Consider the following 13,034-nt stretch of genomic DNA (forward strand, 5'->3'; position numbering starts at 1 on the left):
TAACTGATGTTTCTACCTGTGGACACCTCCCCCCACCTTTTAACTGATGTTCTACCTGTGGACACCTCCCCCACCCTTTACCTGATGTTCTACCTGTGGACACCTCACCCACCTTTAACTGGATGTTCTACCTGTGGGCACCTCACCCACCTTTAACTGATGTTCTACCTGTGGACACCTCACCCACCTTTAACTGATGTTCTACCTGTGGACACCTCCCCCACCTTAACTGATGTTCTACCTGTGGACACCTCACCCACCTTTAACTGATGTTCTACCTGTGGACACCTCACCACCTTTAACTGATGTTCTACCTGTGGACACCTCCCCCACCTTTAACTGATGTTCTACCTTTTTGCACCTCAGCCACCTTTAACTGATGTTCTACCTGTGGACACCTCACCCACCTTTAACTGATGTTCTACCTGTGGACACCTCACCACCTTTAACTGATGTTCTACCTTTTGGCACCTCACCCACCTTTAACTGATGTTCTACCTGTGGACACCTCACCCACCTTTAACTGATGTTCTACCTGTGGACACCTCTCCCACCTTTAACTGATGTTCTACCTGTGGATACCTCCCCCACCTTTAACTGATGTTCTACCTGTGGGCACCTCACCACCTTTAACTGATGTTCTACCTGTGGACACCTCCCCCACCTTTAACTGATGTTCGACCTGTGGACAACTTTTACTGATGTTCTACCTGTAGACACCTCACCCACCTTTAACTGATGTTCTACCTGTGGACACCTCACCCACCTTTAACTGATGTTCTACCTGTGGACACCTCACCCACCTTTAACTGATGTTCTACCTGTGGACACCTCCCCTCACCTTTAACTGATGTTCTACCTGTGGGCACCTCACCCAACTTTAACTGATGTTCTACCTGTGGACACCTCACCCACCTTTAACTGATGTTCTACCTGTGGACACCTCACCCACCTTTAACTGATGTTCTACCTGTGGACACCTCCCCCACCTTTGACTGAAGTTCTAACTGTGGACACCTCACCCACCTTTAACTGATATTCTACCTGTGGACACCACAGCCACCTTTAACTGATGTTCTACCTGTGGACACCTCACCCACCTTTAACTGATGTTCTACCTGTGGACACCTCACCACCCTTTAACTGATGTTCTACCTGTGGACACCTCACCACCTTTAACGGATGTTCTACCTGTGGACACCTCACCCACCTTTAACTGATGTTCTACCTTTTGGCACACCTCACCCCTAACTGAATGTTCTACCTTTTTGGCCACCTCACCCACCCTTTAAACTGGTTCTACCTGTGGACACCTCACCCACCTTTTAACTGCATGTTCTACCTGTGGACACCTCACCACCTTTAACTGATGTTCTACCTGTGGACACATTTAACTGATGTTCTACCTGTGGACACCTAACCCACCTTTAACTGATGTTCAACCTGTGGGCACCTCACCCACCTTTAACTGATGTTCTACCTTGTGGACACCTCTCCCACCTTTAACTGATGTTCTACCTGTGGACACCTCCCCCACCTTTAACTGATGTTCTACCTGTGGGCACCTCACCCACCTTTAACTGATGTTCTACCTGTGGACACCTCACCCACCTTTAACTGATGTTCTACCTGTGGAACCTCCCCCACCTTTAACTGATGTTCTACCTGTGGGCACCTTTCACTGATGTTCTACCTGTGGACACCTTTAACTGATGTTTCTACCTGTGGACACCTCCCCACCTTTAACTGATGTTCTACCTGTGGGCACCTCACCCACCTTTAACTGATGTTCTACCTGTGGACACCTCCCCCACCTGTAACTGAATGTTCTGCCTGGGACACCTCACCCACCTTTAACTGATGTTCTACCTGTGGACACCTCCCCCACCCTTTTACTATGTCTACCTGTGGACACCCTCCCCACCTTTAACTGATGTTCTGCCTGTGGACACCTCACCCACCTTTAACTGATGTTCTACCTGTGGACACCTCACCCACCTTTAACTGATGTTCTACCTGTGGGCACCTCCCCCACCTTTAACTGGTGTTCTGCCTGTGGACACCTCCCCCACTTTCAACTGATGTTCTACCTGTGGACACCTTCACCCACTTTAACTGATGTTCTACCTGTCGACACCTCACCCACCTTTAACTGATGTTCTACCTGTGGACACCTCCCCCACCTTTAACTGATGTTCTACCTGTGGACACCTCACCACCTTTAACTGATGTTCTACCTGTGGACACCTCACCCACCTTTAACTGATGTTCTACCTGTGGACACCTCACCACCTTTAACTGATGTTCTACCTGTGGACACCTCCCCCACCTTTAACTGATGTTCTACCTGTGGACACCTCACCACCTTTAACTGATGTTCTACCTGTGGACACCTCACCACCTTTAACTGATGTTCTACCTGTGGACACCTCCCCCACCTTTAACTGATGTTCTACCTGTGGACACCTCATCACCTTTAACTGATGTTCTACCTGTGGACACCTCACCACCTTTAACTGATGTTCTACCTGTGGACACCTCACCACCTTTAACTGATGTTCTACCTGTGGACACCTCACCCACCTTTAACTGATGTTCTACCTGTGGACACCTCACCCACCTTTAACTGATGTTCTACCTGTGGACACCTCACCCACCTTTAACTGATGTTCTACCTGTGGACACCTCACCACCTTTAACTGATGTTCTACCTGTGGACACCTCCCCCACCTTTAACTGATGTTCTACCTGTGGACACCTCACCACCTTTAACTGATGTTCTACCTGTGGACACCTCCCCACCTTTGACTGATGTTCTAACTTTTGACACCCTCACCCACCTTTAACTGATATTCTACCTGTGGGCACCTCACCCACCTTTAACTGATGTTCTACCTGTGGACACCTCACCCACCTTTAACTGATGTTCTACCTGTGGACACCTCCCCCACCTTTGACTGATGTTCTAACTTTTGACACCTCACCCACCTTTAACTGATATTCTACCTGTGGACACCTCACCCACCTTTAACTGATGTTCTACCTGTTGACACCTCCCCCACCTTTAACTGATGTCCTACCTGTGGACACCTCACCCACCTTTAACTGATGTTCTACCTGTTGACACCTCCCCCACCTTTAACTGATGTCCTACCTGTGGACACCTCACCCACCTTTAACTGATGTTCTACCTGTGGACACCTCTCCCACATTTAACTGATGTTCTACCTGTGGACACCTCCCCCACCTTTAACTGATGTTCTACCTGTGGGCACCTCACCCACCTTTAACTGATGTTCTACCTGTGGGCACCTTAACTGATGTTCTACCTGTGGACAACTTTGATGTTCTGCCTGTGGACACCTCACCCACCTTTAACTGATGTTCTACCTGTGGACACCTCCCCCACCTTTTACTGATGTTCTACCTGTGGACACCTCCCCCACCTTTAACTGATGTTCTGCCTGTGGACACCTCACCCACCTTTAACTGATGTTCTACCTGTGGACACCTCACCCACCTTTAACTGATGTTCTACCTGTGGGCACCTCCCCCACCTTTAACTGGTGTTCTGCCTGTGGACACCTCCCCCACCTTCAACTGATGTTCTACCTGTGGACACCTCACCCACCTTTAACTGATGTTCTACCTGTGGGCACCTTTAACTGATGTTCTACCTGTGGACAACTTTAACTGATGTTCTACCTGTGGACACCTCACCCACCGTTAACTGTTGTTCTACCTGTGGACACCTCCCCCACCTTTAACTGATGTTCTACCTGTCGACACCTCACCCACCTTTAACTGATGTTCTACCTGTGGACACCTCCCCCACCTTTAACTGATGTTCTACCTGTGGACACCTCACCACCTTTAACTGATGTTCTACCTGTGGACACCTCACCCACCTTTAACTGATGTTCTACCTGTGGACACCTCACCACCTTTAACTGATGTTCTACCTGTGGACACCTCCCCCACCTTTAACTGATGTTCTACCTGTGGACACCTCACCACCTTTAACTGATGTTCTACCTGTGGACACCTCACCACCTTTAACTGATGTTCTACCTGTGGACACCTCCCCCACCTTTAACTGATGTTCTACCTGTGGACACCTCATCACCTTTAACTGATGTTCTACCTGTGGACACCTCACCACCTTTAACTGATGTTCTACCTGTGGACACCTCACCACCTTTAACTGATGTTCTACCTGTGGACACCTCACCCACCTTTAACTGATGTTCTACCTGTGGACACCTCACCCACCTTTAACTGATGTTCTACCTGTGGACACCTCACCCACCTTTAACTGATGTTCTACCTGTGGACACCTCCCCCCACCTTTGACTGATGTTCTAACTTTTGACACCTCACCCACCTTTAACTGATATTCTACCTGTGGACACCTCACCCACCTTTAACTGATGTTCTACCTGTTGACACCTCCCCCACCTTTAACTGATGTCCTACCTGTGGACACCTCACCCACCTTTAACTGATGTTCTACCTGTGGACACCTCACCCACCTTTAACTGATGTTCTACCTGTGGACACCTCACCACCTTTAACTGATGTTCTACCTGTGGACACCTCCCCCACCTTTAACTGATGTTCTACCTGTGGACACCTCACCACCTTTAACTGATGTTCTACCTGTGGACACCTCCCCACCTTTGACTGATGTTCTAACTTTTGACACCTCACCCACCTTTAACTGATATTCTACCTGTGGGCACCTCACCCACCTTTAACTGATGTTCTACCTGTGGACACCTCACCCACCTTTAACTGATGTTCTACCTGTGGACACCTCCCCCACCTTTGACTGATGTTCTAACTTTTGACACCTCACCCACCTTTAACTGATATTCTACCTGTGGACACCTCACCCACCTTTAACTGATGTTCTACCTGTTGACACCTCCCCCACCTTTAACTGATGTCCTACCTGTGGACACCTCACCCACCTTTAACTGATGTTCTACCTGTTGACACCTCCCCCACCTTTAACTGATGTCCTACCTGTGGACACCTCACCCACCTTTAACTGATGTTCTACCTGTGGACACCTCTCCCACATTTAACTGATGTTCTACCTGTGGATACCTCCCCCACCTTTAACTGATGTTCTACCTGTGGGCACCTCACCCACCTTTAACTGATGTTCGACCTGTGGGCACCTTTAACTGATGTTCTACCTGTGGACAACTTTTTCTGATGTTCTACCTGTAGACACCTCACCCACCTTTAACTGATGTTCTACCTGTGGACAACTCCCCCACCTTTAACTGATGTTCTACCTGTGGGCACCTCACCCGCCTTTAACTGATGTTCTACCTGTGGACACCTCACCCACCTTTAACTGATGTTCTACCTGTGGACACCTCACCCACCTTTAACTGATGTTCTACCTGTGGACACCTCCCCCACCTTTAACTGATGTTCTACCTGTGGACACCTCCCCCACCTTTACCTGATGTTCTACCTGTGGACACCTCACCCACCTTTAACTGATGTTCTACCTGTGGGCACCTCACCCACCTTTAACTGATGTTCTACCTGTGGACACCTCACCCACCTTTAACTGATGTTCTACCTGTGGACACCTCCCCCACCTTTAACTGATGTTCTACCTGTGGACACCTCACCCACCTTTAACTGATGTTCTACCTGTGGACACCTCACCACCTTTAACTGATGTTCTACCTGTGGACACCTCCCCCAACTTTAACTGATGTTCTACCTTTTTTGCACCTCACCCACCTTTAACTGATGTTCTACCTGTGGACACCTCACCCACCTTTAACTGATGTTCTACCTGTGGACACCTCACCACCTTTAACTGATGTTCTACCTTTTGGCACCTCACCCACCTTTAACTGATGTTCTACCTGTGGACACCTCACCCACCTTTAACTGATGTTCTACCTGTGGACACCTCTCCCACCTTTAACTGATGTTCTACCTGTGGATACCTCCCCCACCTTTAACTGATGTTCTACCTGTGGGCACCTCACCACCTTTAACTGATGTTCTACCTGTGGACACCTCCCCCACCTTTAACTGATGTTCGACCTGTGGGCACCTTTAACTGATGTTCTACCTGTGGACAACTTTTACTGATGTTCTACCTGTAGACACCTCACCCACCTTTAACTGATGTTCTACCTGTGGACACCTCACCCACCTTTAACTGATGTTCTACCTGTGGACACCTCACCCACCTTTAACTGATGTTCTACCTGTGGACACCTCCCCTCACCTTTAACTGATGTTCTACCTGTGGGCACCTCACCCACCTTTAACTGATGTTCTACCTGTGGACACCTCACCCACCTTTAACTGATGTTTTACCTGTGGACACCTCACCCACCTTTAACTGATGTTCTACCTGTGGACACCTCCCCCACCTTTGACTGAAGTTCTAACTGTGGACACCTCACCCACCTTTAACTGATATTCTACCTGTGGACACCACACCCACCTTTAACTGATGTTCTACCTGTGGACACCTCCCCCACCTTTAACTGATGTTCTACCTGTGGACACCTCACCCACCTTTAACTGATGTTCTACCTGTGGACACCTCACCACCTTTAACTGATGTTCTACCTGTGGACACCTCCCCCACCTTTAACTGATGTTCTACCTTTTTTGCACCTCACCCACCTTTAACTGATGTTCTACCTGTGGACACCTCACCACCTTTAACTGATGTTCTACCTGTAGACACCTCACCCACCTTTAACTGATGTTCTACCTGTGGACACCTCACCCACCTTTAACTGATGTTCTACCTGTGGACACCTCCCCTCACCTTTAACTGATGTTCTACCTGTGGGCACCTCACCCACCTTTAACTGATGTTCTACCTGTGGACACCTCACCCACCTTTAACTGATGTTTTACCTGTGGACACCTCACCCACCTTTAACTGATGTTCTACCTGTGGACACCTCCCCCACCTTTGACTGAAGTTCTACCTGTGGACACCTCCCCCACCTTTAACTGATGTTCTACCTGTGGACACCTCCCCCACCTTTAACTGATGTTCTACCTGTGGACACCTCACCCACCTTTAACTGATGTTCTACCTGTGGACACCTCACCCACCTTTAACTGATGTTCTACCTGTGGACACCTCACCACCTTTAACTGATGTTCTACATTTTGGCACCTCACCCACCTTTAACTGATGTTCTACCTGTGGACACCTCACCCACCTTTAACTGATGTTCTACCTGTGGACACCTCTCCCACATTTAACTGATGTTCTACCTGTGGATACCTCCCCCACCTTTAACTGATGTTCTACCTGTGGGCACCTCACCCACCTTTAACTGATGTTCGACCTGTGGGCACCTTTAACTGATGTTCTACCTGTGGACAACTTTTTCTGATGTTCTACCTGTAGACACCTCACCCACCTTTAACTGATGTTCTACCTGTGGACAACTCCCCCACCTTTAACTGATGTTCTACCTGTGGGCACCTCACCCGACTTTAACTGATGTTCTACCTGTGGACACCTCCCCCACCTTTGACTGATGTTCTACCTGTGGACACCTCACCCACCTTTAACTGATGTTCTACCTGTGGACACCTCACCCACCTTTAACTGATGTTCTACCTGTGGACACCTCACCCACCTTTAACTGATGTTCTACCTGTGGACACCTCCCCCACCTTTAACTGATGTTCTACCTGTGGACACCTCCCCCACCTTTACCTGATGTTCTACCTGTGGACACCTCACCCACCTTTAACTGATGTTCTACCTGTGGGCACCTCACCCACCTTTAACTGATGTTCTACCTGTGGACACCTCACCCACCTTTAACTGATGTTCTACCTGTGGACACCTCCCCCACCTTTAACTGATGTTCTACCTGTGGACACCTCACCCACCTTTAACTGATGTTCTACCTGTGGACACCTCACCACCTTTAACTGATGTTCTACCTGTGGACACCTCCCCCACCTTTAACTGATGTTCTACCTTTTTTGCACCTCACCCACCTTTAACTGATGTTCTACCTGTGGACACCTCACCCACCTTTAACTGATGTTCTACCTGTGGACACCTCACCACCTTTAACTGATGTTCTACCTTTTGGCACCTCACCCACCTTTAACTGATGTTCTACCTGTGGACACCTCACCCACCTTTAACTGATGTTCTACCTGTGGACACCTCTCCCACCTTTAACTGATGTTCTACCTGTGGATACCTCCCCCACCTTTAACTGATGTTCTACCTGTGGGCACCTCACCACCTTTAACTGATGTTCTACCTGTGGACACCTCCCCCACCTTTAACTGATGTTCGACCTGTGGGCACCTTTAACTGATGTTCTACCTGTGGACAACTTTTACTGATGTTCTACCTGTAGACACCTCACCCACCTTTAACTGATGTTCTACCTGTGGACACCTCACCCACCTTTAACTGATGTTCTACCTGTGGACACCTCCCCTCACCTTTAACTGATGTTCTACCTGTGGGCACCTCACCCACCTTTAACTGATGTTCTACCTGTGGACACCTCACCCACCTTTAACTGATGTTTTACCTGTGGACACCTCACCCACCTTTAACTGATGTTCTACCTGTGGACACCTCCCCCACCTTTGACTGAAGTTCTAACTGTGGACACCCCACCCACCTTTAACTGATATTCTACCTGTGGACACCACACCCACCTTTAACTGATGTTCTACCTGTGGACACCTCACCCACCTTTAACTGATGTTCTACCTGTGGACACCTCACCCACCTTTAACTGATGTTCTACCTGTGGACACCTCCCCCACCTTTACCTGATGTTCTACCTGTGGACACCTCACCCACCTTTAACTGATGTTCTACCTGTGGGCACCTCACCCACCTTTAACTGATGTTCTACCTGTGGACACCTCACCCACCTTTAACTGATGTTCTACCTGTGGACACCTCCCCCACCTTTAACTGATGTTCTACCTGTGGACACCTCACCCACCTTTAACTGATGTTCTACCTGTGGGCACCTCACCCACCTTTAACTGATGTTCTACCTGTGGACACCTCACCCACCTTTAACTGATGTTCTACCTGTGGACACCTCCCCCACCTTTAACTGATGTTCTACCTGTGGACACCTCCCCCACCTTTAACTGATGTTCTACCTGTGGACACCTCACCCACCTTTAACTGATGTTCTACCTGTGGACACCTCACCACCTTTAACTGATGTTCTACATTTTGGCACCTCACCCACCTTTAACTGATGTTCTACCTGTGGACACCTCACCCACCTTTAACTGATGTTCTACCTGTGGACACATTTAACTGATGTTCTACCTGTGGACACCTCACCCACCTTTAACTGATGTTCTACTTGTGGGCACCTTTAACTGATGTTCTACCTGTGGACAACTTTAACTGATGTTCTACCTGTGGACACCTCCCCCACCTTTAACTGATGTTCTACCTGTGGACACCTCACCACCTTTAACGGATGCTCTACCTGTGGACACCTCACCCACCTTTAACTGATGTTCTACCTGTGGACACCTCACCACCTTTAACTGATGTTCTACCTTTTGGCACCTCACCCACCTTTAACTGATGTTCTACCTGTGGACACCTCACCCACCTTTAACTGATGTTCTACCTGTGGACACCTCACCACCTTTAACTGATGTTCTACCTGTGGACACATTTAACTGATGTTCTACCTGTGGACACCTAACCCACCTTTAACTGATGTTCAACCTGTGGGCACCTCACCCACCTTTAACTGATGTTCTACCTGTGGACACCTCTCCCACCTTTAACTGATGTTCTACCTGTGGACACCTCCCCCACCTTTAACTGATGTTCTACCTGTGGGCACCTCACCCACCTTTAACTGATGTTCTACCTGTGGACACCTCACCCACCTTTAACTGATGTTCTACCTGTGGACACCTCCCCCACCTTTAACTGATGTTCTACCTGTGGGCACCTTTCACTGATGTTCTACCTGTGGACACCTTTAACTGATGTTCTACCTGTGGACACCTCCCCCACCTTTAACTGATGTTCTACCTGTGGGCACCTCACCCACCTTTAACTGATGTTCTACCTGTGGACACCTCCCCCACCTTTAACTGATGTTCTGCCTGTGGACACCTCCCCCACCTTTAACTGATGTTCTGCCTGTGGACACCTCACCCACCTTTAACTGATGTTCTACCTGTGGACACCTCACCCACCTTTAACTGATGTTCTACCTGTGGGCACCTCCCCCACCTTTAACTGGTGTTCTGCCTGTGGACACCTCCCCCACCTTCAACTGATGTTCTACCTGTGGACACCTCACCCACCTTTAACTGATGTTCTACCTGTGGGCACCTTTAACTGATGTTCTACCTGTGGACAACTTTAACTGATGTTCTACCTGTGGACACCTCACCCACCGTTAACTGTTGTTCTACCTGTGGACACCTCCCCCACCTTTAACTGATGTTCTACCTGTCGACACCTCACCCACCTTTAACTGATGTTCTACCTGTGGACACCTCCCCCACCTTTAACTGATGTTCTACCTGTGGACACCTCACCCACCTTTAACTGATGTTCTACCTGTGGACACCTCACCACCTTTAACTGATGTTCTACCTGTGGACACCTCCCCCACCTTTAACTGATGTTCTACCTGTGGACACCTCACCACCTTTAACTGATGTTCTACCTGTGGACACCTCACCACCTTTAACTGATGTTCTACCTGTGGACACCTCCCCCACCTTTAACTGATGTTCTACCTGTGGACACCTCACCACCTTTAACTGATGTTCTACCTGTGGACACCTCACCACCTTTAACTGATGTTCTACCTGTGGACACCTCACCACCTTTAACTGATGTTCTACCTGTGGACACCTCACCCACCTTTAACTGATGTTCTACCTGTGGACACCTCACCACCTTTAACTGATGTTCAACCTGTGGACACCTCACCACCTTTAACTGATGTTCAACCTGTGGACACCTCACCCACCTTTAACTGATGTTCCAGCAGTTGTATTTCTATTTTTATATTTTGCATCTGCAGCCTTATGTGGTCAATTTCTAAATGACATTTTCCAATTTGTTCCTCTAAGTACAACTTGTACAGCTGTTTCACAGGGAGCTATAGTAACACAAAAGAAATACATAGAATTTTACAGTGCCAGGTCTACTTAGTTTCATTGTAAGTCATGGGCCAATGCTGAACAACATCTTAATGAGGTAAGTTCTGCTGTGGAGCTGGATGGACCCTCTTCCTCATTGTAATTTCCAGCATTGCTCTGTTAGAGAAAAAGAAGGTGCAAGTTTTATTATGGTACAACACTATCATCAACTGTTAGATGTGCTTTTTAAGGCATAACCCTCAATAGGCCTCTCTGTATCTTCCCTCTCTGTGGCAGCTGGCAAGGTGTCTTCATCATCCTCCTGTAATGAAAATTAACAATTTTGGTGTTCTACTGTAACCATTATGAAAAATCTGTGGAGTATTAAGAGTACTTACAACTGCATGGAGGTCTGTAATGGCAGAAGGCTCCATCAGACAGATGACACCATCAGTAACTGGTAGAAGATTAAACAGTTACATTATAACTTCCCCCAGAAAAGTGCCCCACCTAATTTGAAGTTGTGTCTAAGATGGATGGGTGGGAGTCACTGTAGTAACACTGGCAAAAGGATGAATGTAAATATATAATTCATTTGGATAACTAACCTCTTATGTAGACACTTGTGTCCTGTGGGGTGGTTGGGTCAGATGAGCTTCTTCCAGAGATGCCTTCAGCAATAGGTTTCCCACTGTTTTGACTGAGAGCCATCTCTTCAGCCTCTTTGAGTGGTGGTGGACCCCCCCCCCCCCCACACACATGTTTTTCGGCCCTCAGCCTTTTTTCTATTGGCTATAATGGAGGTCAAATTTCCAGTAAGCACAAATTTGGAGACTGGTATGTATGAAGGAATTTAGGTGTTACTTTCAAAGAAACAGTATTTAATCCTGGCAGTGTTGGGTTGGCTGAAAATGGTACTTTTTTTGCTTCAAAAATGTCACTAACTACTTAAATATATCACATGTTGAATGTAGCCACTTAATGCTGTTTAATTAGGAAGGGTAGGCTAAACAACATCACAATTGCTTGTAATGAAATTATACCTCACCTGTTTGAAGTATGTTTTTATACTTCATCTTCAGTTGCTGACAAGTACGTTTTGTGGCTGTTGGGTTGCACCTGCATATATATATATATATATATATATATACATATGCGCACGCACACACACCAAAATATATATGTGTGTGTGTGTGTGTGTTGAATAAGTGGAACACTCGAGATAAAACTTTTTTTCATTTTTTTTCAATTAATACTCATGCATTGAGTCATCGGTCAGCAATCTTCTGCCGTGCCAGTCCACGTTCTTTTGCTGCTGCTAATGTATTGCTTTTTTTCTTAAATATATACTCATATTTGCTTTGCTTTATCTTGGCCAGGTCGCAGTTGTAAATGAGAACGTGTTCTCAACTAGCTTACCTGGTTAAATAAAGGTGGAAGAAAAAATATATAGAGATATATTCTGCATATGCGAGATTTCTTACTCCACTGGTGAAGTAGGAGGTTTGAGCCCTTTTTTCTCCTGTTGCCATGATGAATCATGTTCTCTGCATTCCATTGATGAGGGCTTTTTATCTCCCCATGCACATGCTTTACTCAGGGTTAACTTAACTCAGAGTTGATTGAACTAATTGTTATCACCTGTTCTGAAACCGAAAACTCTGAGTTTAACAGCTCAGACAGAGTTAGTTAACTTAGAGTTCAGGTTTAAACTCAGAGTTTGTTAAACCTGCTTTCTGAAACAGGGCCCAGGTGAAATATTTAGTCAGATTGGCTAGCTACTTGTCATTAAAAGCCTAAAGGGGATATCAGCAGTTTCTAGATCCATCTTTGGACTGTTAAATTAATGATATGTACCCATTGATTCTTGAAGATATAACTTATAAAATACC

The sequence above is a fragment of the Oncorhynchus kisutch genome, linkage group LG1, assembly GCF_002021735.2.
Source record: "Oncorhynchus kisutch isolate 150728-3 linkage group LG1, Okis_V2, whole genome shotgun sequence".
Classification (NCBI taxonomy): domain Eukaryota; kingdom Metazoa; phylum Chordata; class Actinopteri; order Salmoniformes; family Salmonidae; genus Oncorhynchus; species Oncorhynchus kisutch.